Source organism: Dermochelys coriacea, chromosome 8 (genome assembly GCF_009764565.3).
Source record: "Dermochelys coriacea isolate rDerCor1 chromosome 8, rDerCor1.pri.v4, whole genome shotgun sequence".
NCBI classification, from domain to species: domain Eukaryota; kingdom Metazoa; phylum Chordata; order Testudines; family Dermochelyidae; genus Dermochelys; species Dermochelys coriacea.
Window position 1 is genome coordinate 84,894,816 of NC_050075.1, and position 22,072 is coordinate 84,916,887.

Genomic DNA, 22,072 nt, shown 5'->3' on the forward strand with positions numbered 1-22,072 from the left:
AGAAATGTAAACTGATGGAAGAAAAACACAAAACTAGTGACATTTTCCAAAATCTTCCAAAGCTGATATTTTTCAAAGCGAATCCATCAGAAGCAACATCTTCTCTTAGTAGCACAGACGTCGTTCCAAAACCAGTAGGTGTTTCAGAGACTGACTCTTCTTCTGTTGGTGAAACAAACACTATTCCAGAACATGTGGATGTGCCAGAGACTGTAACTGATCATCCTACTCCTGGTGGTAAAACAGACATTGTTCTAGAAGGTATGGATGTGTCAGAGACTGCTCATCCTGTAAATAATAGGAGAAAAGATCCTGGTATGTGGGTTGATTTCAGTACCAATGATGTAGTTTACTGGATAAATCATGGACCAAATGACTCAACACCACACTGGGCCAATTGAGAAGTCATGTCTGACTTTTACCAATGGCAAACAAACAAGATATTGTCCACAAAAAATATTTTTTGGCATGAAAGCGAATGGTGAGAAATACACTCGAGAATGGCTACCGTGTTCACCATCAACAGGGTTTGTGTACTGTTCAGTCTGCAAACTTTTTGCATATAAACCTTCAACATCCTGGTTTGCTGCAGATGGATTTAATAACTGGCGGAATACTATTTTAATTTAACAACATGAAAATAACACTACTCACAGAGATTCAACATTGACATATTTAAATCAAAGATAGGGCTTTGGATTGACACAAAAATTGGAAGAACAAATTAAAAGGGGAGCGTGAATACTGGCAACATGTTTTGCAGTGTGTTATAGTTGTTCAAACATTAGCTGAATGTGGTCTGCCTTTCCAGGGATCAAATGACCCATTTGGATCAGTGTAGACTGGAAATTTGTTGGGATTGTTGGAGCTTGTGGCTCAGTTTGACCCATTTTTAGCACGCCATATCTCAAAATATGGGAATGCTGGCAAAGGTAACCCATCAGACTTATCCAAGACAATATGTGATGAACTCATTGGTCTAATGAGTGACAAAGTTCGTTCAGCTATTGTAGATGAAATAAGTACTGCTGGGTACTTCAGTTTATCTGTTGACTCTACAGCTGATCTTTCACATATTGATCAATTGAGTATTGTACTAAGATATGTGTCTCCCACAGATGGAAAACCAGTTGAACGACTTATAACCATTCCTCAATTTGAAAAGCCACACTGGTGAAGAATGCAGTATTTGATTGCCATTTATCTGTGCTAAGTTTGCAAAATAGATTTCTCAAAGTGCAGAGCTCAATCTTATAACAATGCTGCCAACTTGTCAGGGCTTTATCAAGGAATGCAGAAGAAGCCTTTAGAACAGAACAAAAATGCCATATTCATACCAGGTGCTGCACACTCTCTCAATCTTGTTGGCCACAGTGCTGTTGGTTGATGTCCGGTGGCAGTAAGTTAGGGTTTTTTTTGTTTTGTTTTTTTGTTTTTTCTCTCAATCGTCCAGTTACTTTATACATTTTTCTCTGCCTCAACACACCAATGGGCAGTTCTTTAAAACATATTTGGCCAATGATCGTGTGTTGAAATCTCTTTCTAATACTCGCTGAGAGGCATATGCAGTGGCAACAAGTGCTATTCTGGAGTCCTAATCAAAGATAGTGGATGCATTAGAAAGTATAGCTGAAGACCAATCACAAAAGGAAGAAACTACACAAGAGGCAGAAAACATTGCAAACAAGATGCAAGAACTAGAGTTTGTATTCATGTTGACCATGTGGAATGAAATTTTACAACACTTTTACCACACAAGTCAAGCTTTCCAAGAAAAATAATTGGATTTGAAAACATGTGCAGATCTCTATCAATCATTAGCAGACCACTTACACACTTTGAGGAATGCTTTCGAAAGATTTGAAGACTTATCAAAAGATATCTTGCCTGATACTAACTACAAAGAAGTCCAGTCCTGCAAACAAATCAGGAAAAAACAAGCAAACTATGGCAGTGTAACAGAAACAGCATTAAATCCTAGAGACAAATTTCACCTATCTACTTCTACACTGTAATTGATACATTTGAAGCTTATATGAAGAGGAGAGGTGAAGTGTACGAAGAAGTATCAAATAGTCAGATATTTTCATATAATTAGAAAAGAAAATCTAACAATATTCACAAGGTTCCCAAAAGCTAGTTGACTTGAACATGAATCTCTGTGGAGAAGTACATCAGTTCCACTGTTATATGCATGCAAAGTTTAATGAAACAGGAAAAATGAAATTCAGTCACATTTATCTTCATGACACAGTTTTGAAAGATGGAATACAATGTGTATTTCCAAATGTAGAGATCGCACTATGTGTTTTTCTAACATTTGATTGCTAACCGCTCCACAGCTCTTTTTCTCAGCTGAAAAGAATAAACCCTCAGAACAATAATGTGTCAGGACAGACTTGATTCACTTTCCCTATTGTGTATGGAAGCGGACATGCTTCATCGAGTCAGCTTTGATGAACTTATCCAGAATTTTGCAATCAGAAAATCTAGAAAGAAGCTATTTTAATTTTAGCATACATGTAAGTTTTGTGTCATTTTGAAAAAAATTTATTTTACAGTATAGTATTTTTATTTTGAATTACACATGGGGGGGCACTAAAAGGTCTTAATCTAGCCCTGCATGAGCTAAAAGGCATATGGCCCTTAATTAAGGCTGTAGAGCAGACGCATTAATCTCTAAGTGGTCTTGGTGCCACTAGATGGGATATAGCACCATACCCAGGAGGTCTGTGGGTTACATATGCACAGAGAATAAGCTGTCTAGAGCAGAGAATACATCAATCAAGTTTAGAAAGTGTCATGTAAATGCATTACTGGGAGGGTCTGACAATAACAGTTAATCATTGAAATTCAAGGACCGAGTTTCCAAGGGAAGGGTGGTCAGGGCATTAATCCCACAACACTGCATTTCAGCTCACTAAAGCTACAGTAAAAAGTCAAAAAGAAAAGGAGTACTTGTGGCACCTTACAGACTAACAACAAATTTATTAGAGCATAAGCTTTAGTGAGCTACAGCTCACTTCATCGGATGCATCGATGAAATGAGCTGTAGCTCACGAAAGCTTATGCTCTAATAAATTTGTTGTTAGTCTGTAAGGTGCCACAAGTACTCCTTTTCTTTTTGTGAATACAGACTAACACGGCTGCTACTCTGAAACCAGTAAAAAGTCAGTCAGTCAGAGGACAATGACAGTCTTCTGGCACATCCCATTTGCTTTTAAAATCAACAAAGTGATTGTTCGGAGTGGAAGGGAGAACTTCTAGCAGCTGCAAGTACAGGAAGTAGAAGAACGTTTATGGAGATTTTGAGCCCAATAAAACAGGTTAGTTTTTCCAGCTCGCCCTTTTGGGAATCGCTGTTTATATAAAAGACAGTGAAAAAGCCAGTCAACCCTGAACTATTTACATATAACACAGAGCTAACAGGCTGCTGCATTATTCAGCTTTCACCTAAGTTCACAGGGCTCATAGCTTAGAGTATTAGTATGGTGGGAGGGTCCTGGGCCAATTCCTGGTCCCATTCTGCTTCTTTGCTGTTTATAACACCTTCTCTTCTCCAGCTCACAGTCTCTCATTCACCATGCGGCTGCCTTTCTGTGTCTTCCCCACAAGCACACCAATCTGCATTGACCTTCAAACCCCTTATCCAGACTGCTAAGATTCTATATGGGCCCTGCAGCTTCTCCCTTTTGCAAACTCCCCAGCCCTTTTGAACCCTCACGAGCAACCCGACCCCCCGCCTCGCACACTTCTCTTTTTCTGACCACAATATAAGCATCTTTGGGCTGTAACCCTGTAAAGAAGCTTTGATTCTTTGACACCACAAGAGTTTCATTCATTCTTTTAACATTTAATTGCCCATTTCCCTCTCCATCCTTCAAGCATCCACTGGCTTCTGGAATAGAATAATTCTTTTCTTAGGGTTGGCTGAGGAAAGTCATATCTCCCAGAACCCCCTCGTGTGGGTTGGACCCTCTTGTGTTTGTCTGGGCAAGAGGAGGAGTAGCGAGACCCATGTGGAGACCTCCTTCATCATTTCATTCATTATTCCTGACACTCTGGAGAGAACAAGACATTGCAGAACACAAGACCTGTAAAATTTACCTTTGATATAAAAATGGTACTAAGGATCTATGCATTAGATATGGGGATCTCCTTGCCCACATCATGGCTGGAGCTGGTTTGGTTCAATGCTCCCAAACAAGACAGCTCCACAAATAAAAACTATTCACTTGCCAAAAAAGCATGATTTTTTGAAGGACTATGTGGTACAAAGCACCAAAAACAATAATAATATGGGTTTTAGAGCAAATTCTGTCAGAGGATCTTCTAATGTGCCTATGAAGTGGAGACAGTGCATGCCCTTAAAAAGTTGCATTTTTTACAATTAAGGATGGCAATTACAATACTGGAGGCGTCTTGTGTACTCCATCAGGACCATGACTAAGGCTAAGTTTTAGTCATGGATATTTTTAGTAAGTCATGGACAGGTCAGGGGCACTAAACAAAGATTCACAGCCCGTGACCTGTCCATATTTTTACTATATACCCTAATTAAATCTTGGGTGCTCTGGAGGGGGACTCCATGGGTGGTATGAAGCAGGGGCTGGCCTAGGGGCACCACTGCTGCTGGGAGGGGGGCAGCGGTGCGTGGCCCGGGACTGGTGCTGGGGGAGGAGGCAGCTCAGGATTGCCACTGGTGCTCTGGGATGGGGTGGGGTGCAGCCCAAGATCGCCGCTAGTGCTCAGGGTGGGGGTGGGGCTGAGACAACCCCAGTAGTGGCCAGTGTGGTTGCTGCAGAAGTCCTGGCAGTTCCAGAAAGTCACAGAATCGGTGACTTCCGGGACAGACTTGCAGCCTTAACTATGACACAATGGGACTAAATTCTACAGCAATATTAATTTATTCTATTGCCATGATACACCCTTAATCCTTGCCCTACCTCCCTCATCCCATCCACACGGCTATGGCTCATAGTTGAAGATACTTAATGATAAACTTCATTGATTAATTTTTAAGGCTGGGTTGTCTCGTTAAACTCTTGAGGAAGCCAGGCTCCATTCTCCAGGCCTCAGCTCCAATGGCATTCTTAAAGAACTTCATTTCTCCCCCTTCCCCCAGGTATGTCAGAGAAGTTGGGAGTTTATAGCCAGTTTCAGCAGTTCATCTCCCCAGACCTCCCAGCCTTGGCTCCAGAGCGGTTCTCCAGGCTGTACTTTTGATGACTCCTACTCTACACCTGCAAGATGGTCTTCTGCTCTCTCTGAAGTATGTACTATAATCCAGTTATTTCCCCTACTGTGAAAATCTGGAGAGCAAGATACAGCTGCAGACAGGTCTCAGCTAGAACTGGCAGAAAAGGGGGAACCCCCTTTCTACAATTTTTTTTTCAAGTTTATGAACAATTTTTTGCCCTGAAGTTGGACAAAACTTCAAACACCTCCAAAGGCAAGATTTTTTTTTTCAACTAATGAAAATTCAGATTCTGGAGCACAATTTTGCACCAAGGTGCACGTTTGGCCATAGAACTGGGCCCACTATTATTAGTGGGATGCTATATATCAAACCTTACTCAATAGCAAGCAGGAAAATGGTAACTCAAAGGGTGTCTGTGGTGGAGATGGAGCAGCTATTTATAATAATTTTATGTATGTGACCTGATCACATGAGGTAGAGTGGCTATTAGACTTTCCTGCATGGATGTGTTGGCCTAATTTAATAGGGGGGCTGTTAGAGGAACAAGCAAGAAGACAGCATACTGGTTATAGATAAGCAATTTCCCTGTACAAAAAGGTCGGGGCCAGGGGAGGCAATTGTAAGACAATGGCCAAGCTATTAGCAATGAAGATGACTTCCAGGCTCCGGCCCAAAGCTGCACAGCTGCTTTGCCAGAGCTGTGACAGAGATAGAAATCACAGGGATGCTCAGTGGTTAGGAAGACTCTCTGGAGAGAGAGAGGGAGGGGAGCTGTGTGAGAGCTGTTCCTGGGGAGAACAGACTGACACGGATCACAGACACTGGTCCTGTGGGAGTCTCCAGATCAGTTGGGGCCTTTCCCTGAGGTTCATCATTCCCTGGAGGGTGGGAAAGACAAGAATGTGAACAGTCTGTTTATTGTTTTAAGATTGGTTTTCTCTGCAGTGCTTTGGTTCTATAAATAATACTTTGCTTTAACAGGCTGTCTGGTCACTGTATTAACTAGTCATTGGTTCCAGAGGGAACAGAACTGCAGGCAATGAACAGTCCTTGGCCTGCTGAGGTAATCATGATTAGCACCTAGGGACTGCAGCCCAGAGCTCTGTTTGAGAATGGGAGAATCACATGACTCCTCCCTGAGAGATGTCAGCTTCAAGACCTGAGAGCTGAGTGGGGCTGCACACAAAAAAGACCAGGAGGGGTCAGAGGCAGAGTTAGCCTGTAACAGCAACAGCACCATTGTGGTTACTATTATCCCCATTCTAAGAGACACACAGTAGTTAAAGGGCACACAGAAGATCTACAGCAGAACTGAGAGTGGATCCTGGAGCTCCTGACTCTGCATCCATTAACCAGAGGAAACCTACCCACCAAATCATATTAAAAGAGGCAGAACATTTTAAACTCACTTTTTCCAGAAGACGTTGCCTAGAAAAGCATGAAGCACTTAATATAAGCTTCAAATGCCCTTGAAATCTGCCTTGGTTTGAATTCAGCTTGCATTTGCAAGCCAACAGTGTTTTACTCAGGTCTTCAAGCTTTCCCTCAAAAGGGATACAGCCATTTTTGCCCTGTCTGGATGTCAGGGATATTTTGGGGCTGACCTCAGAATCTGAGCCACTGGGAAAGACTGCACAGCTAAAGTCACTATTTCCAGTTCTGATGACAGAGCTCCTGCACATGTATCGGTCTAGATCAAACCCTGCCTTTGGGTTCACGAGGAGATAAAAGTAGGGAAACTGGGGTTGTTTGAACTGAAACCATTTCAGAATTTAGGCCATGCAAAATGGTTCTGTCCAAAACATACAAACCAATCAGCCATAAGCCTGGAAAGAACTGAATGTGGAAGGATTTGCTCTGATGTTACCTCTTCAAACTGCACAATGTCAATATTCAAATTAGTGTCCCTCTGTAGTTCTCATCTCCTGTACACTGATCTCTGTATGCAGCGCTGAACCCTGCCAGCCTGGCTAATTCATTTGTGATTGTTGATGAGAGTCATGGCTGGGTTTGCTATTTTAACTATTCTATGAATTGTGTGACAGAATATACTTGTTTCCACTATTTTAATAATCTTTGTACACCATCTGCCTTGCGCGTTTATCATTTGAAAACTCAAAGTTGCTGATCACTATTGTCCTAGTAAAATGTGTGGCAACGCTGAGTTATAAGATTCCACTGTATGGTGTTACTAAAACATGTTCAAAGTCTGGGGAGTGGCCAAACTAGTTCCTCAGAGACAAAGTGCAAGATGATACCTCAGCCAGCTGTAAACAAGGCAAATGGGCCATTACCTGCCAAGTGATTATTCTTTGGCAGGAAAGGGTCAGGGGCAAAAAATCTACATCTTAGCAAAAAACCCAGCATAAGTTCCCATCCACACAGTCAGTCTGTTGCCCTGCTCCCATCTGGAAATGCTTCTGAAAGGGAAGAAAGGACTATAAAAATAAGAGACACCCCAATATGTCCCCTCCTCTTCACTCTTTCTGTCCATAGAACAAAGGAAGCAGCCATTAAACAGAAGAAGGGATCCTGGCCTAAGAGATTTGGCTGGTAAGACTGTTCAGATCATGTGGTAAGAAAAACTTAAACCATTAAATTTGAAGCTAAGTTAGGCATTAATTGCATTTTATCTTTATTTTTCTTGTAACCATTTCTGACTTTTATGCCGCATCACTTGTGTTCACTCAAAAGTCTCTTTGTACTTAATAAATTTATTTTATTATTTTATCTAATCCAGTGTGTTGAACTGAAGTGTTTGGGAAACTCCATTTGGGGTAATAAGGTTTGTGCATATCATTTCTATTCATGAAATGACAGACTTTATATAAACTTGTATTGTCCAGGAGAAGGCTGGGCAGTACAAGATGTACATTTCGGGGGGGGGGGGGCAATGTCTGGGACTGTGTGTGTTGGGGTCACCCTGCAGTATAATTCAGGCTGGTAAGACCCTAGGTGTGACTAGCAGGCTGCAGGTGCACACAGACATAGCCTAGAATGACTTGCATGCTGGAGGCTCTGAGCAGTCCTGACTGGAAGCTACAGTGCAAAACAGTATAAAGGGTACTCCAGGTTAGAAGTCAGAGGTAACACAGCTACTCACTGGTCTGGATTGTACCCTGGGTATGTCACAAATTGTTAATTTTAAGAGAAAATGTTAAATCACAGAACTTCACCTCTAATATGAATCTAAATAAATACTTTTGATCTCTCATTTTAATTCATCTTATTTTTTAAATAAGAGCATAGTGTGCAAAGTTGATTTGATTAAATAATCTGCTCACTGTTGAAAATGACAAAGGGAAATGGATCCCTAAAACAGCCCAACTCACCTAGTAAAACTATTTGTGCCAAGCCACCAAGTATGGGATAGTTTATTTTTAAAATTTAGTTGTTGTGTTTTTGTTTTTGTTTTTAAAAGCTCACCATACAGCAAAAGATACAGAGAGATGGAATTTCTCACAGTGCAGGTACAAGGTGAATGGTTGGTGAAGCAGCAGAAATCCCTTTAATACATACCCAGATCTCAGTTTTTTTCCCCAGTTTACATAATTACTATTAAGTGCAAGGTTTTAGAGTAGCAGCCGTGTTAGTCTGTATTCGCAAAAAGAAAAGGAGTACTTGTGGCACCTTAGAGACTAACAAATTTATTTGAGCATAAGCTTCGTGATCTACAGCCCACTTCATCAGATGCATTCAGTGGAAAATACAGTGGGGAGATTTATATACACAGAACATGAAACAATGGGTGTTATACACACTGAAAGAAGAGTGATCATTTAAGGTGAGATATTACCAGCAGGAGGGTGGGGGGGAGGAAGAAAACCTTTTGTAGTGATAATCAAGGTGGGCCATTTCCAGCAGTTGACAAGAACGTCTGAGGAACGGTGGGGGCTGGAGAGGGAGGAAATAACATGGGGAAATAGTTTTATTTTGTGTAATGACCCATCCACTCCCAGTCTCTATTCAAGCCTAATTTAATTGTATCCAGTTTGCAAATTAATTCCTATTCAGCTGTCTCTCATTGGAGTCTGTTTTTGAAGTTTTTTTGTTGAAGAATAGCCACTCTTAGGTCTATAATCGAGTGACCAGAGATTGAAGTGTTCTCCGACTGGTTTTTGAATGTTATAATTCTTGACATCTGATTTGTGTCCATTGATTCTTTTATGTAGAGACTGTCCAGTTTGACGAATGTACATGGCAGAGTGGCATTGCTGGCACACATCACATTGGTAGATGCGCAGGTGAACGAGCCTCTGATAGTGTGGCTGATAGGATTAGGCCCTAAGATGGTGTCCCCTGAATAGATATGTGGACAGAGTTGGCAACGGGCTTTGTTGCAAGGATAGGTTCCTGGGTTAGTGGTTCTGTTGTGTGGTGTGTGGTTGCTGGTGAGTATTTGCTTCAGGTTAGGGGTCTGTCTGTAAGCAAGGACTGGCCTGTCTCCCATTTGTGAGAGTGATGGGTCATCCTTCAGGATAGGCTGTAGATCCTTGATGATGCATTGAAGAGGTTTAGTTGGGGGCTGAAGGTGATGGCTACTGGTGTTCTGTTATTTTCTTTGTTGGGCCTGTCCTGTAGTAGGTGACTTCTGGGTACTCTTCTGGCTCTGTCAATCTGTTTCTTCACGTGCAAGTGATACAAGCTACTCAATAATCCACCAATGTGGCAGAGGCACAGGACAAGATGGCATGAAGGAAGAGGCTGGGGACACTATCATCTGGGTAGAAGGGCGCCCCAGTTATGGAAACTTACTCACTGACATTAGAACAAAAACAGCCCAGAAGAGAGATGGTTCCTTAAGCCAAGCAACAGGGTGCATTCCAACGAGGAACTCCTGCTGACACTGGTGTTTCAATGAGGGTGCTGAGTGACCTAAAGAGGAGTCCACATAAAGGCTAGGGCCCCAATCCTTGTTTGGGATCTGCTAATGCAGTCCTCTGTTTAAATTTATAACCAGAATAGAATTTAAAGAAAATTCTTACAATTTTAAAGGAGAGGGAATGGGTGTTGGTGAATAAGCCAAAAATGGGTGTAGCCTTATCTTGCTTATTCCTCTTTAGTGAAACACTTTGTCCAATATTTAAACTTCAGTTGGCAAACTACAGCAATACTCTGCTTCCTTCCCCACACCTGAAGAAAAGCTCTGTCTAGTTCAAAAGCTTGTACCTTCCATCAACAGAAGTTGAGTCAATAAAAGATATTACCTTACCTACTTTGTCTCAAGACAACAACATAGCAGACAGCAGTTGTGCTGCAAAGAACCTCCTGGTAATAAAATTACAGAAAAGACGAGATGGCTTGAGAGTGCTATTGACATTAGAAATGTAGCTCTCTGTCCCATTGTTATTCAGTTTCAGGGTAACAATGTAGGCTGATCATACAGCATTTCAGGCCTGACATGCTCTGGTTTAATTATGCTAGAAAGCTTTGTGAACAGAGCAAATTTAGAGATTTTTTTATTTTTAAAATGATAAATGGAAGGAAGTGATACAACATGTCTGCTTCCTGGATGAATACTTGCAAGGCAAAGGAGCAGAGAAAACACCCTTTTAAGAAAAATAATGTATACTTTTAACTTTCACAGTACTTATCCTCCAAGGTTTCCAAATGCTTTATGAACACCCTGTGAAGCAGATTTATTGATGTGTTTTATATTTATAGGGTCACCCCACCCACAGCTGAAGCATACCCACTCCTAGGGTGGAGTGTTGGCTGGATTCAAGATCTATTGATGTCAATAGACTTATTGATTGGATCAGGCCCATGCAGAACACAGGAATACTATATAATAGCAACCCTCAGACGGATGTTATCACACTAACCCTGCAGGAAGAATTAGGTAGACAATATAATCAGAGAAACTCAGATATTCTGAACCCTGATTACTGGAAATTTGGATGGTCTAGAAGTTGGAGATGGGCCATGCAATCAGAATTTCATTTTCTGAAGTTAGTTTTTCAAATTTCAGATTCACTTCTGGAGCCATTTGGCTAATGAGGTTTTACCTCTATCTGAACTGAAATTTAGTCATGATATAAGGGGGATTAAAATCCCATCCCTTACAAAGACCAGCATGGCATGTTTGCAGGACAGGCTTTATACCACCTGTCTCTGATTAGGCCAGAATGGAGCTCCATTGGTGCTGGTCCAAGGAAAATGCTTATGAGGATTTACTGACTTGGGAACAATATGCTATATTTCTGTGCACATTCTTTCTAGGTAGAGAACATATACCCAAACGATTTGGCAATTCACAGATTTATAAATATTAAGGCCAGAAGGGACCATTATAATCAGAATTAGGAAGATAACCCAGGAGTCCAGACACACAAATACCCTGCTCTAACCTACAGGCAAAACTCCATGCCAGAGCTAGCAAGAGAAACCAGGAATCCAGATACACAGCCCCTGCTCTATTCACTACACAAGTCTGCTGTTCTGCTTCCACATGTTAACCAATTTTAAAATCAAGGTAGAAGCCAAGTTAGAGTATTGCAATAGGCACCACATGCAATTACCCTTACAAATGGACACTTTTTGGCCAGAGAGCTGCCTCTGATTATTAATTAACTGTTGCAATTTAGTCATGGCGACATGTTGTTTATTACCTTGTGAACTTCCAATAGGTTTCTAAGATTGGAGGATCCTGACTGTGGAGAGTAATTTTATCACAAGGTGCAAGTATTAATAAGCTTAGGCCTATGATACTAATACTTACAAGAACTGGTAGGTGAGGTCCCATGGGAAGAAAAAACAAAGGATAAAGGGGTTCAGGAGAACTGGCACTTTCTAAAGACACAACTGAAAACATCACCTCCATATTGGTGGACATAAAATTCATTCCGCACATGTATAGGAAAAATTAGAGGGAACATTGACCATGATACCAGCTCCAACCTAGAACTGGACATAAAAGCCTATCTAGATGTCTTGAGAGGTCTGCAACCTTCACACCTGGCAGGCGATTCACCAGACAGTTCTCCCCATCATCACAAATCCAACTTTCTATATTTCTAATAATAAAATCCCCCATAACTATTACCTGTCTTTTCCTAATAATTGGGGTTCCCTCACCCAGAGGGATATCCAAAGTGCAAGAGGATACCATGACATCATGTTCCCTAATTGAGAGAGATCCCAAATATAGGATTGTTTCCTTCCACTCCAGATTGATGATCTTCTTTCCTGACACTTTCATCCTCCTCAACAGTACAGAGGCTGTCAAAATGTGGGTGGGACTGCTCTGCTGTGCCCCTGAAAATCTTGTCTATGTTCCTCTTCATCTCCCTTAGCTACTCATATTCAGCCACTCTGGTCTCAAGAGGACAGTCTTGGAAGACCATGAGTTGTTTGCACTGAATGCACACACACACACACACACACACACACACGCACGCTTCCACACCCATCCACACAACCTTCCCTCAAGGCAGGTAATCGTACATGCTGCATTCAGTGCAATAACCTTGGTAGCCCCCACTCTGCTGCTGGACTTCTGCCTGCATTGTTTCATCGTTGCAGGGGTTTTGTTTTTTTCATTCTTGGTTTGTTTTTTGCAGAGGGTGGGGGTGGCAGGATGGTTATTAGCCTACAGTTAGGTCCATTACTTAGTGGGGAAGGAGAACTAAACTGATAACAGCAAGAAAGTGGAGGTCTTTAATGCCTGTTTTGTTTCAGTCTTCACTAAAAAGGTTAATCATGATGAGATACTTAACACAATTAATATTAACAGCAAGGGGGAAGGAACATAAGACAAAACAGATAAAGAACAGGTTAAAGAATATTTAGATAAGTTAGATGTAAATTTACCGAAGGGTGCTTAAGGAACTAGCTGGTGCAATCTTGGAACCATTATACGTAAGACATGGAAGGTAATTGTCATCTCTACTTGGCACTGGGGAAGCCTCAGCTAGAGTACTACATCAAGGTCTAGGCAACCTACTTTAAGAAACACCTGGATAAATAGGAGAAAAATCCAAATGAGAGCAACAAAAATTATAATAGATTTAGAAAACCTGACTTATGAGGAAAGGTTGAAAAAACTGGGCATGTTTAAAATCTTGAGAAAAGACAACTGAGGGAGGACCTAATAACAGTCTTCAAATATATTAAGGGCTGTTATAGAGAATGGTGAGCACTACATATTTCTCCTGCTAAACTGGGGTATTGCGCGGTAATCACTTTACATTTAGCTACAGCTTTGGCTGTTGTAGAGTAATGAGAAACCCCGCTTCACGTCTCAGCTATTTGTAAATATACTGTATTAAGACCATTGTAATTTGAAAATGTAAGAAAGAAGCCATGTTGCTCAAACAAAGAAAACATTGTCCATCTTCCCCAACAGCTTTTCTCTGATTAAAAACAGACAATGAAGCTCTTCAGAGTGCTGTGTTGTGTATGCCATCAGCTGTTTTGCTCTGCAGAAACACTAAGGAAAACCAGATTTGTAGCTTACTGTGGCCTCTTTCCTAGAAGAAAATGTAATAAGATTCCTAAAGGGATTAGAAAGCCAAATTCTCTCATTACCATTTCAAAAATCACAGCTGTCTATATGATTTGGTTAGTAAATAGGTACCTCTTACAACCTCCTTGAGCTAGAAATATGCAAGTATTACTTTGGTTTTTCCTTTAATAACTTTTCACTTATTTCATCCTTAGAAATGGCTATGCCTATTCATCCCCTGTTTAGATTTTATCTCACAGAATATAACACTCCACATAAACTAGAGCTAAAAAAAGGAATTGGTGACTATTGCTACTAAGCTATTTTCAGTCTTAACTAAGAGGACAAAATTTAATCTTGCATTTCACGCCAATTAATGAGAACTCCATCTATCTCCTGATTGGCCACAAGGCACATGGGCATGACCCTATAGCTCTGTAGTTAGGGCACTCACCTGAGATCTTGGGAGACCCCGTGTTCAAGGCCCTGTTCCAATGACTATTTAATTATATAGACAGAATAGAATGGCTTCAATGGGAGAGACAGAGGGAGACCTATCACAGAACATTCCATATCCCTATGGTTAGGGCAGTCATCCAGCAGGTGGAAGACCTAGGTCCAAATCAAGCAGAGTGGGGACTTGAACCTGAGTCTGCCACATGTTCTAACCCAGGGGTTCTCAAACTTCATTGTAGCATGACCCCCTTCCAACAACAAAAATTACTACACTACCTCAGAACAGGAGACTGAAGCCTGAGCCTGCCCGAGCCCCACCACCCTGGGGTGGGGGGACCAAACCCAAAGCCCTGCTGCTCTGGGTCGGGGGGGCCAAAGCTGAAGCCCAAGGGCTTCAGCCCCAGGCAGGGGGCCTGTAACCTTAGCCCCACCACCCAGGTGTGAAGTCCTCAGGCTTCAGCTTTACCCTGGGCCCCTGCAAGTTTAACACCAACCATTAAAACGAGGTTGCAACCCCCTTTGCGATCCTGAGCCATAGTTTGAGAACCGCTGTGTCTAACCACTGAGCTAAAGGTTACAAATCCAGCACAGGCACCACCTCCTCCTCTCATTTTTGGGAGAAAGAATGTAGGTGCCTAACTCCAGGAGAGGGTTAATGGCTGTGAATCCTGAGGGAAGATAGGGGCCTCCCTCCCACCTCGACTTTGGCATCCAACTCCCTTTGAGGGGTGGGCTTTGGACCCAGGTCTCTCCTCAGCATTTACTAAGGGCTAGCTTTGGCCACTCAGCTTGCTGGTTTCTATGAATCCCATTCTCGGGCACCCAGCTTCCCCTTGCATTGTGTAAGGGGCCTGGGCATCTAACTAAGGGCTGCTGATTCCATTAGGCAGCAGGCTGCCTGAAGTGAGACATTGCAATGTTGAGCCCAGTCCTCTTTGTGGATCAAGCCCTGTGTTTCTGTGCCATGCTCTGTAAATATCCAATGGTTGGTGTTAATTATTTGATCCTACTGAACTAAAGCAATGCCTTTATTTTGCATTTTGGTGACTCAACTGCACAAAAGAAAACCACTTGCAGACTTCATGCAATGTTCTCCTTCCAGGGAGACCTTAAAGCAAGCAGTAAAGATAGATTAATTTAATCAAAAACTGCAACTGGCAAAACAAAAGCAATTCTAGAATTCCTCCCTTCCTAGTCTGTAAATTTAACTCAGATTTTTCAGTTCTCTATAGTTGGAGTGAGCCTCTTTCAACCTAGACCAGTCATTCTCAAACTTTTGTACTGGTGACTCTTTTTACATAGCAAGCCTCTGAGTGTGACCCCCCCCTTATAAATTAAAAATACTTTTTTATATATTTAACACCATTATAAATGCTGAATGCAAAGCAGGGTTCCGGGTGGAGGCTGACAGCTCATGACCTCCATGTAATAACCTAATGACCCCCCTGAGAGGTCCTGACTCTAAGTTTGAGAACCCCTGACCTAGACAATAAGGAGGAAAAAGGAAAAACCAGTGATAATTTAGACCTGCACAAATCCAGTAAAAGTTAATGGGATGTGCACGGGGTGCAAGTCACCATTGAATTTATACCATGCTCTTATTTCATTGAGCGTTATGATTTAACATTATTTCCGCATGTTATAAAAGGATCTGTAACACAATTATCACAATCAGTGTGTTCCACAAATTTATTGATGTTTTTCTATTTTGGATATATTTTAATTTGCTCACTTTCTGTATATGCACAATTTTGAGAGAGTAAAAACTCCTTAGCTATTTGAATAGAAAAACCTAGAATTATTTCTTAAATAAAAGAGCCAAATGACGCTATGCTTAGACATACATCCAAGGTAAGAGTCTTCATAGAGTATAAGGATATGTCTACACTACGAAATTAGGTCGAATTTATAGAAGTTGGTTTTGTAGAAAGCGTTTTTATAAAGTCAAGTGTGTGTGTCCCCACACAAATGTTCTAAGTGCATGTAGTCGGCGGACTGTGTCCACAGTACCGAGGCAACCGTCGACTTCCGGAGTTTTGCACTGTGGGTAGCTATCCCACAGTTCCCGCAGTCTCCACCGCCCATTTGAATTCTGGGTAGAAATCCCAGTGCCTGATGGGGCTAAAACATTGACGCGGGTGGTTCTGGGTACATATCGTCAGGCCCCCGTTCCCTCCCTCCCTCCGTAAAAGCAAGGGCAGACAATCTTTCTGCGCCTTTTTTCTTGAGTTACCTGTGCAGACGCCATACCATGGCAAGCATGGAGCCTGCTCAGCTAACCATCACTGTATGTTTCCTGGGTGCTGGCGGACGTGGTACTGCATTGCTACACAGCAGCAGTTTATTGCCTTTTGGCAGCAGACAGTGCAATATGACTGGTAGCCGTCGTCGATGTAGTCCTGGGTGCTCTTTTAACCGGGCGCCTGGGCAAATATCGGAGTGACTCAGCCAGGTCATTTCCCTTGTTTTGTCTCATGGCGATTGAGTCCTACCGGCAGTGCACTGTCTTTTAATCTGCAGCCAGCAGAAGATGATGGCCAGCATTCATACTGCGCCGTCTTCGGCTGAGCACCCAGGAGGTGACAATGGCTAGTGGTCGTACTGCACAGTCTGCTGCCAGCAAGATGTATAAAGATAGATGAAGTGGCTCAAAACAAGAAATAGAGCAGATTTGTTTTGTATTCATTTTCTCCTCCCTCCCTCCCTCTGTGAAATCATCGGCCTGCTAAACCCAGTTTTGAGATCTATCCTTGAGGCGGCCATTCAGTTTCTCGCAAAGCCACCCCCTTTGTTGATTTTAATTCCCTGTAAGCCAACCCTGTAAGCCATGCCCTCAGTCGCCACTCCCTCCATCAGGGCAAGAGCAGAAAATCGTTCCGCGCCTTTTTTCTGTGCAGATGCCATACCACGGCAAGCATGGAGCCTGCTCAGATCACTTTGGCAATTAGGAGCACATTAAACACCACACGCATTATCCAGCAGTATACGCAGCACCAGAACCTGGCAAAGCGAAACTGGGTGAGTAGGCGACATCTGCACGATTACGAGAGTGATGAGGACATGGACACAGACTTCTCTCAAAGCACATGCCCTGGCAATGTGGGTATCATGGTGCTAATGGAGCAGGCTCATGCGGTGGAACGCCGATTCTGGGCCTGGGAAACAAGCACAGACTGGTGGGACCGCATAGTGTTGCGGGTCTGGGACAATTTCCAGTGGCTGCGAAACTTTCACATGCATAAGGGCACTTTCTTGGAACTTTGTGACTTGCTTTCCCCTGCCCTGAGGTGCAAGAATACCAAGATGAGAGCATCCCTCACAGTTGAGATGGGATTCCCTAATTGTGGTGGGGCCATAGATGGAACCCATATCCCTATCTTGGCACCGGAGCACCAAGCCGGTGAGTACATAAACCGCAAAGAATACTTTTCAATAGTGCTGCAAGTGCTGGTGAATCACAAGGGATGTTTCACCAACATCAACGTGGAATGGCCGGGAAAGGTACATGACGCTCGCATCTTCAGGAACTCTGGTCTGTTTCAAAAGCTGCAGGAAGGGACTTTCTTCCCAGACCAGAAAATAACCATTGTGGATGTTGAAATGCCTATAGTTATCCTTGGGGACCCAGCCTACCCCTTAATGCCATGGCTCATGAAGCCAGACATAGGCAGCCTGGAGAGTAGTCAGGAGCTGTTCAACTACACGCTGAGCAAGTGCAGAATGGTGGTAGAATGTGCATTTGGACGTTTAAAAGCGCGCTGGTGCAATTTACTGACTCGGTTAGACCTCAGCGAAACCAGTATTCCCTCTGTTATTACTGCTTGCTGTGTGCTCCACAATATCTGTAAGAATAAGGGGAAAGATGTTTATGGCGGGATGGGAGGTTGAGGCAAATCATCTGGCTGCTGATTACGCACAGTCAGACACCAGGGCAGTTAGAAGAGCACAGGAGGCTGCAGTGCGCATCAGAGAAGCTTTGAAAACCAGTTTCATGACTGGCCAGGCTACGGTGTGAAAGTTCTGTTTGTTTCTCCTTGATGAAATTCCCTGCCCCTAGGTTCACTCTACTTCCCTGTAAGCTAACCACCCTCCCCACCTCCCTTCGATCACCTTGCAGAGGCAATTAAGTCATTGTTGCTTCACATTCATGCATTCTTTATTAATTCATCACACAAATAGGGGGATAATTACCAAGGTAGCCCAAGAGGGGTGGTGGAGGAGGGAAGGACAAGACCACACAGCACTTTAAAAGCTTAAAACTTATGGAATGCCAGCGTTCTGTTACTTGGGCAATCCTCTGGGGGTGGAGTGGCTGGGTGGCCGGAGGCCCCCGCACTGCGTTCTTGGGCATCTGGGTGAGGAGGCTATGGAACTTGGGGAGGAGGGTTGTTGGTTACACAGGAGCTGTAGCGGCAGTCTGTGCTCCTGCTGCCTTTCCTGCAGCTCAACCATACATTGGAGCATATTAGTTTGATCCTCCAGCAGCCTCAGCATTGAATCCTGCCTCCTCTCATCACGATGCCTCCACCTTTCAGCTTCAGCCCTCTCTTCAGTCCGCCACCCCTCCTCCCAGTCATTTTGTGCTTTCCTGCACTCTGACATTGTCTGCCTCCATGCATTCGTCTGTGCTCTGTCAGTGTGGGAGGACAGCATGAGCTCAGAAAACATTTCATCGCGAGTGCATTTTTTTCACCTTTTTAATCTGTGATCCTTGAAACACTTGCAGCTAGTGGAGAAAAAAAAAGGACAGTGGTATTTAAAAAGACACATTTTATAGAACAATGGGTACACTCTTTCACGGTAAACCTTGCTGTTAACATTACATACATAGCACATGTGCTTTTGTTATAAGGTCGCATTTTGCCTCCCCACACCGTGTGGCTAACAGCGGGGAACATTTCTATTCAGCCATAGGCAAACAGCCCAGCAGGAACGGGCACCTCTGAATGTCCCCTTAAGAAAAGCACCTATTTCAACCAGATGACCATGAATGATATCACTCTCCTGAGGATAACACAGAGAAATAAAGAACGGATGTTGTTTGAATGCCAGCAAACATACACTGCAATGCTTTGTTCTACAATGCTTCCCGAGTACGTGCTACTGGCCTGGAGTGGTAAAGTGTCCTACCATGGTGGATGGAATAAGGCTGCCCTCCCCAGAAACCTTTTGCAAAGGCTTTGGGAGTATATCCAGGAGAGCCACGAATGCCAGGGCAAATTAATCATTAAACAAGCTGGCTTTTAAACCTTGTATAGTATTTTAAAAAGGTACATTCAGCAGAGGTCCCTTCTCTGCCTGGCGGGTCCGGGAGGCAGCCTTGGGTGGGTTCGGGGAGTACTGGCTCCAGGTCCAGGGTGAGAAACAGTTCCTGGCTGCCGGGAAAATCGGTTTCTCCGCTTGTTTGCTGTGAGCTATCTACAACCTCATCTTCATAGTCTTCCTCGTCCCCAAAACCTGCTTCCGTGTTGCCTCCATCTCCATTGAAGGAGTCAAACAACATGGCTGGGGTAGTGGTGGCTGAACCCCCTAAAATGGCAAGCAGCTCATCATAGAAATGGCATGTTTGAGGCACTGACCCGGAGCGGCCGTTCGCCTTTCTGGTAGGCTTGCCTCAGCTCCTTAAGTTTCACACGGCACTACTTCGGGTCCCTGTTATGGCCTCTGTCCTTCATGCCCTGGGAGATTTTCACAGATATTTTGGCATTTTGAAAACTGGAACTTAGTTCTGATAGCATGGATCCCTCTCCCCATACAGCGATCAGATCCCGTACCTCCCGTTCGGTCCATTCTGGAACTCTTTTGCGATTCTGGGACTCCCTCATGGTCACCTCTGCTGATGAGCTCTGCATGGTCACCTGCAGCTTGCCACACTGGCCAAACAGGAAATTGAAATTCAAAAGTTCACGGGCCTTTTCCTGTCTACCTGGTCAGTGCATCTGAGTTGAGAGTGCTGTCCAGAGTGGTCACAATGGAGCACTCTGGGATAGCTCCCGGAGGCCAATACCATCTAATTGCATCCACAGGACCCCAAATTCAACCCAGCAAAACTGATTTCAGCACTCATCTCCTTGTCGGGGGTGGAGTAAGGCAATCGATTTTATGAGCCCTTTAAGTCGAAAAAAGGGGCTTCGTCATGTGGATGGATGCAGGGTTACATCGATTTAACGCTGCTAAATTCCTCCTCAACACCTAGTGTAGACCAGGGCTAAGTCTTCTGAATTTATAACCACATACTGTGCTTGATTCCAGGGCTTTGGAGCGGAGCCCACGGAGCAGCTCCGGAGCAGTGGAGCTGCAGCTTTTTTCCTGGACCTAGAGCGGAGCCGGAGCACACCTCCAAAATCCTGCTTGGTTCCTGATCTGAGCAATATAGACACAGATACTGACAACTATACACAAATTTGTTTACATTGAACTCAACTCTACCTCCATTAAAAGAGACAAAATACAACCTAGATAACAGCATGTAGATACTTCACTGATGGGCATATTTTAAAACCCTGAACAGGCATGCTTAAAGTTGCTCCTCTCCACAGCTTAAAGAACACTTGCAATAGAAATAATGAATTCCAATCCCTGCACTCAGTGTAAACATTGATACCTTTACTCGTTTCTGAGTCCTCCCACTTGGCCTGGGATAGATAATTCCCTTGAATGTGTCCTAAGGGTCAATAGACTTTGGCTTTATTGGACCAAGATAGGTGGTAAGAAGCAATACCTTGTTATTAACACTGCCTTGCAAGTGTGACAATTGCCAATTACAAACAGTGCCACACCTGAAAAGCCCATCTCATAAAAGAGAATATGAATTATCAAGGCAGAGGATTGCTTCATATCTTCTGAAACAACTACCTTATACTGATCAATTTTGAACAAAACGTGCTTCACATAATCCTTTTAATTAACAGAAACAAAATGTTAAATTTATGACTGACAGTGTCTTCTGAATACTTTTTTACACCTTGGTATACTGCTAGAAGATAACTTCAGTCCTACTCATGCCTGCTTAAAACACCTACAAGTTAAGGTTTCCTATGAGATCATCATAAGACACCACTTTAAGGGAAGAACAAATCTGGACATTTAAAAATGATATTACACACACACACACCTGTGTTAGAACACCATTATTAAGATTCCAAAGTCAAGCATGCAAAAGATAAGGAATGCCAGAATTAAGGTTGCCCCAACAACCTTAACTGGGCTCTCTTGTGCATATGCATTATGATACAGTCTTTAATTACATGATCACATTTTTCCATCATACTCCTGCCTTGTGCAGTGCATAGAATGCATAGAGATCAATTAATCTGTTATTCAGTCAACATGGATTCACCAAGGGCAAGTCATGCCTGACCAAACTGACTACCTTCTGTGATGAGATAACTGGCTCTGTGGATATGGGAAAAGTGGTGGACATGATAGATCTTGACTTTAGCAAACCTTTGGATATGGTCTCCCACAGTTCTTGCCAGCAAGTTAAAAAAAGTATGGATTGGATGAATGGACTATAAGGTAGATAAAAACCTAGCTAGATCGTCGGGCTCAATGGGTAGTGATCAATGGCTCGATGGCTATTTGGCAGCTGGTATTAAGCAGAGTGCCCCAGGGGTTGGTCCTGGAGCTGGTTTTGTTCAACATCTTCATTAATGATCTGGATCACTGTTCACTCTAAGCTGTGCACATGTGCGCATGCACACAGATCCTAAACCCCGCACACATGGTGAAACACCGCATGCACAAAAATTTGCATGGAAACACAAAAATTTGCACAGAAGAAATTTTTTGTGCACACAGCCTGTCAAAAATTAAAGGGAACATTGGTCTGGATTGCACACTCAGCAAGTTCGTGGATGACACTAAGCTGGGAGAAGAGGTAGATACGCTGGAGGGTAGGGATAGGGTCCATAGTGACCTAGACAAATTGGAGGATTGGGCCAAAAGAAATCTGATGAGGTTCAGCAAGG

At 43.1% G+C, this 22,072-nt stretch overlaps 1 protein-coding gene across 1 annotated transcript in view; it reads right to left on the reverse strand.

Annotated features, from left to right (window-relative positions):
- The window catches only part of ST6GALNAC3 (ST6 N-acetylgalactosaminide alpha-2,6-sialyltransferase 3), a 399,069-nt gene that overhangs the window by 343,937 nt on the left and 33,060 nt on the right, over positions 1 to 22,072 (reverse strand). The window lies entirely within an intron of this gene.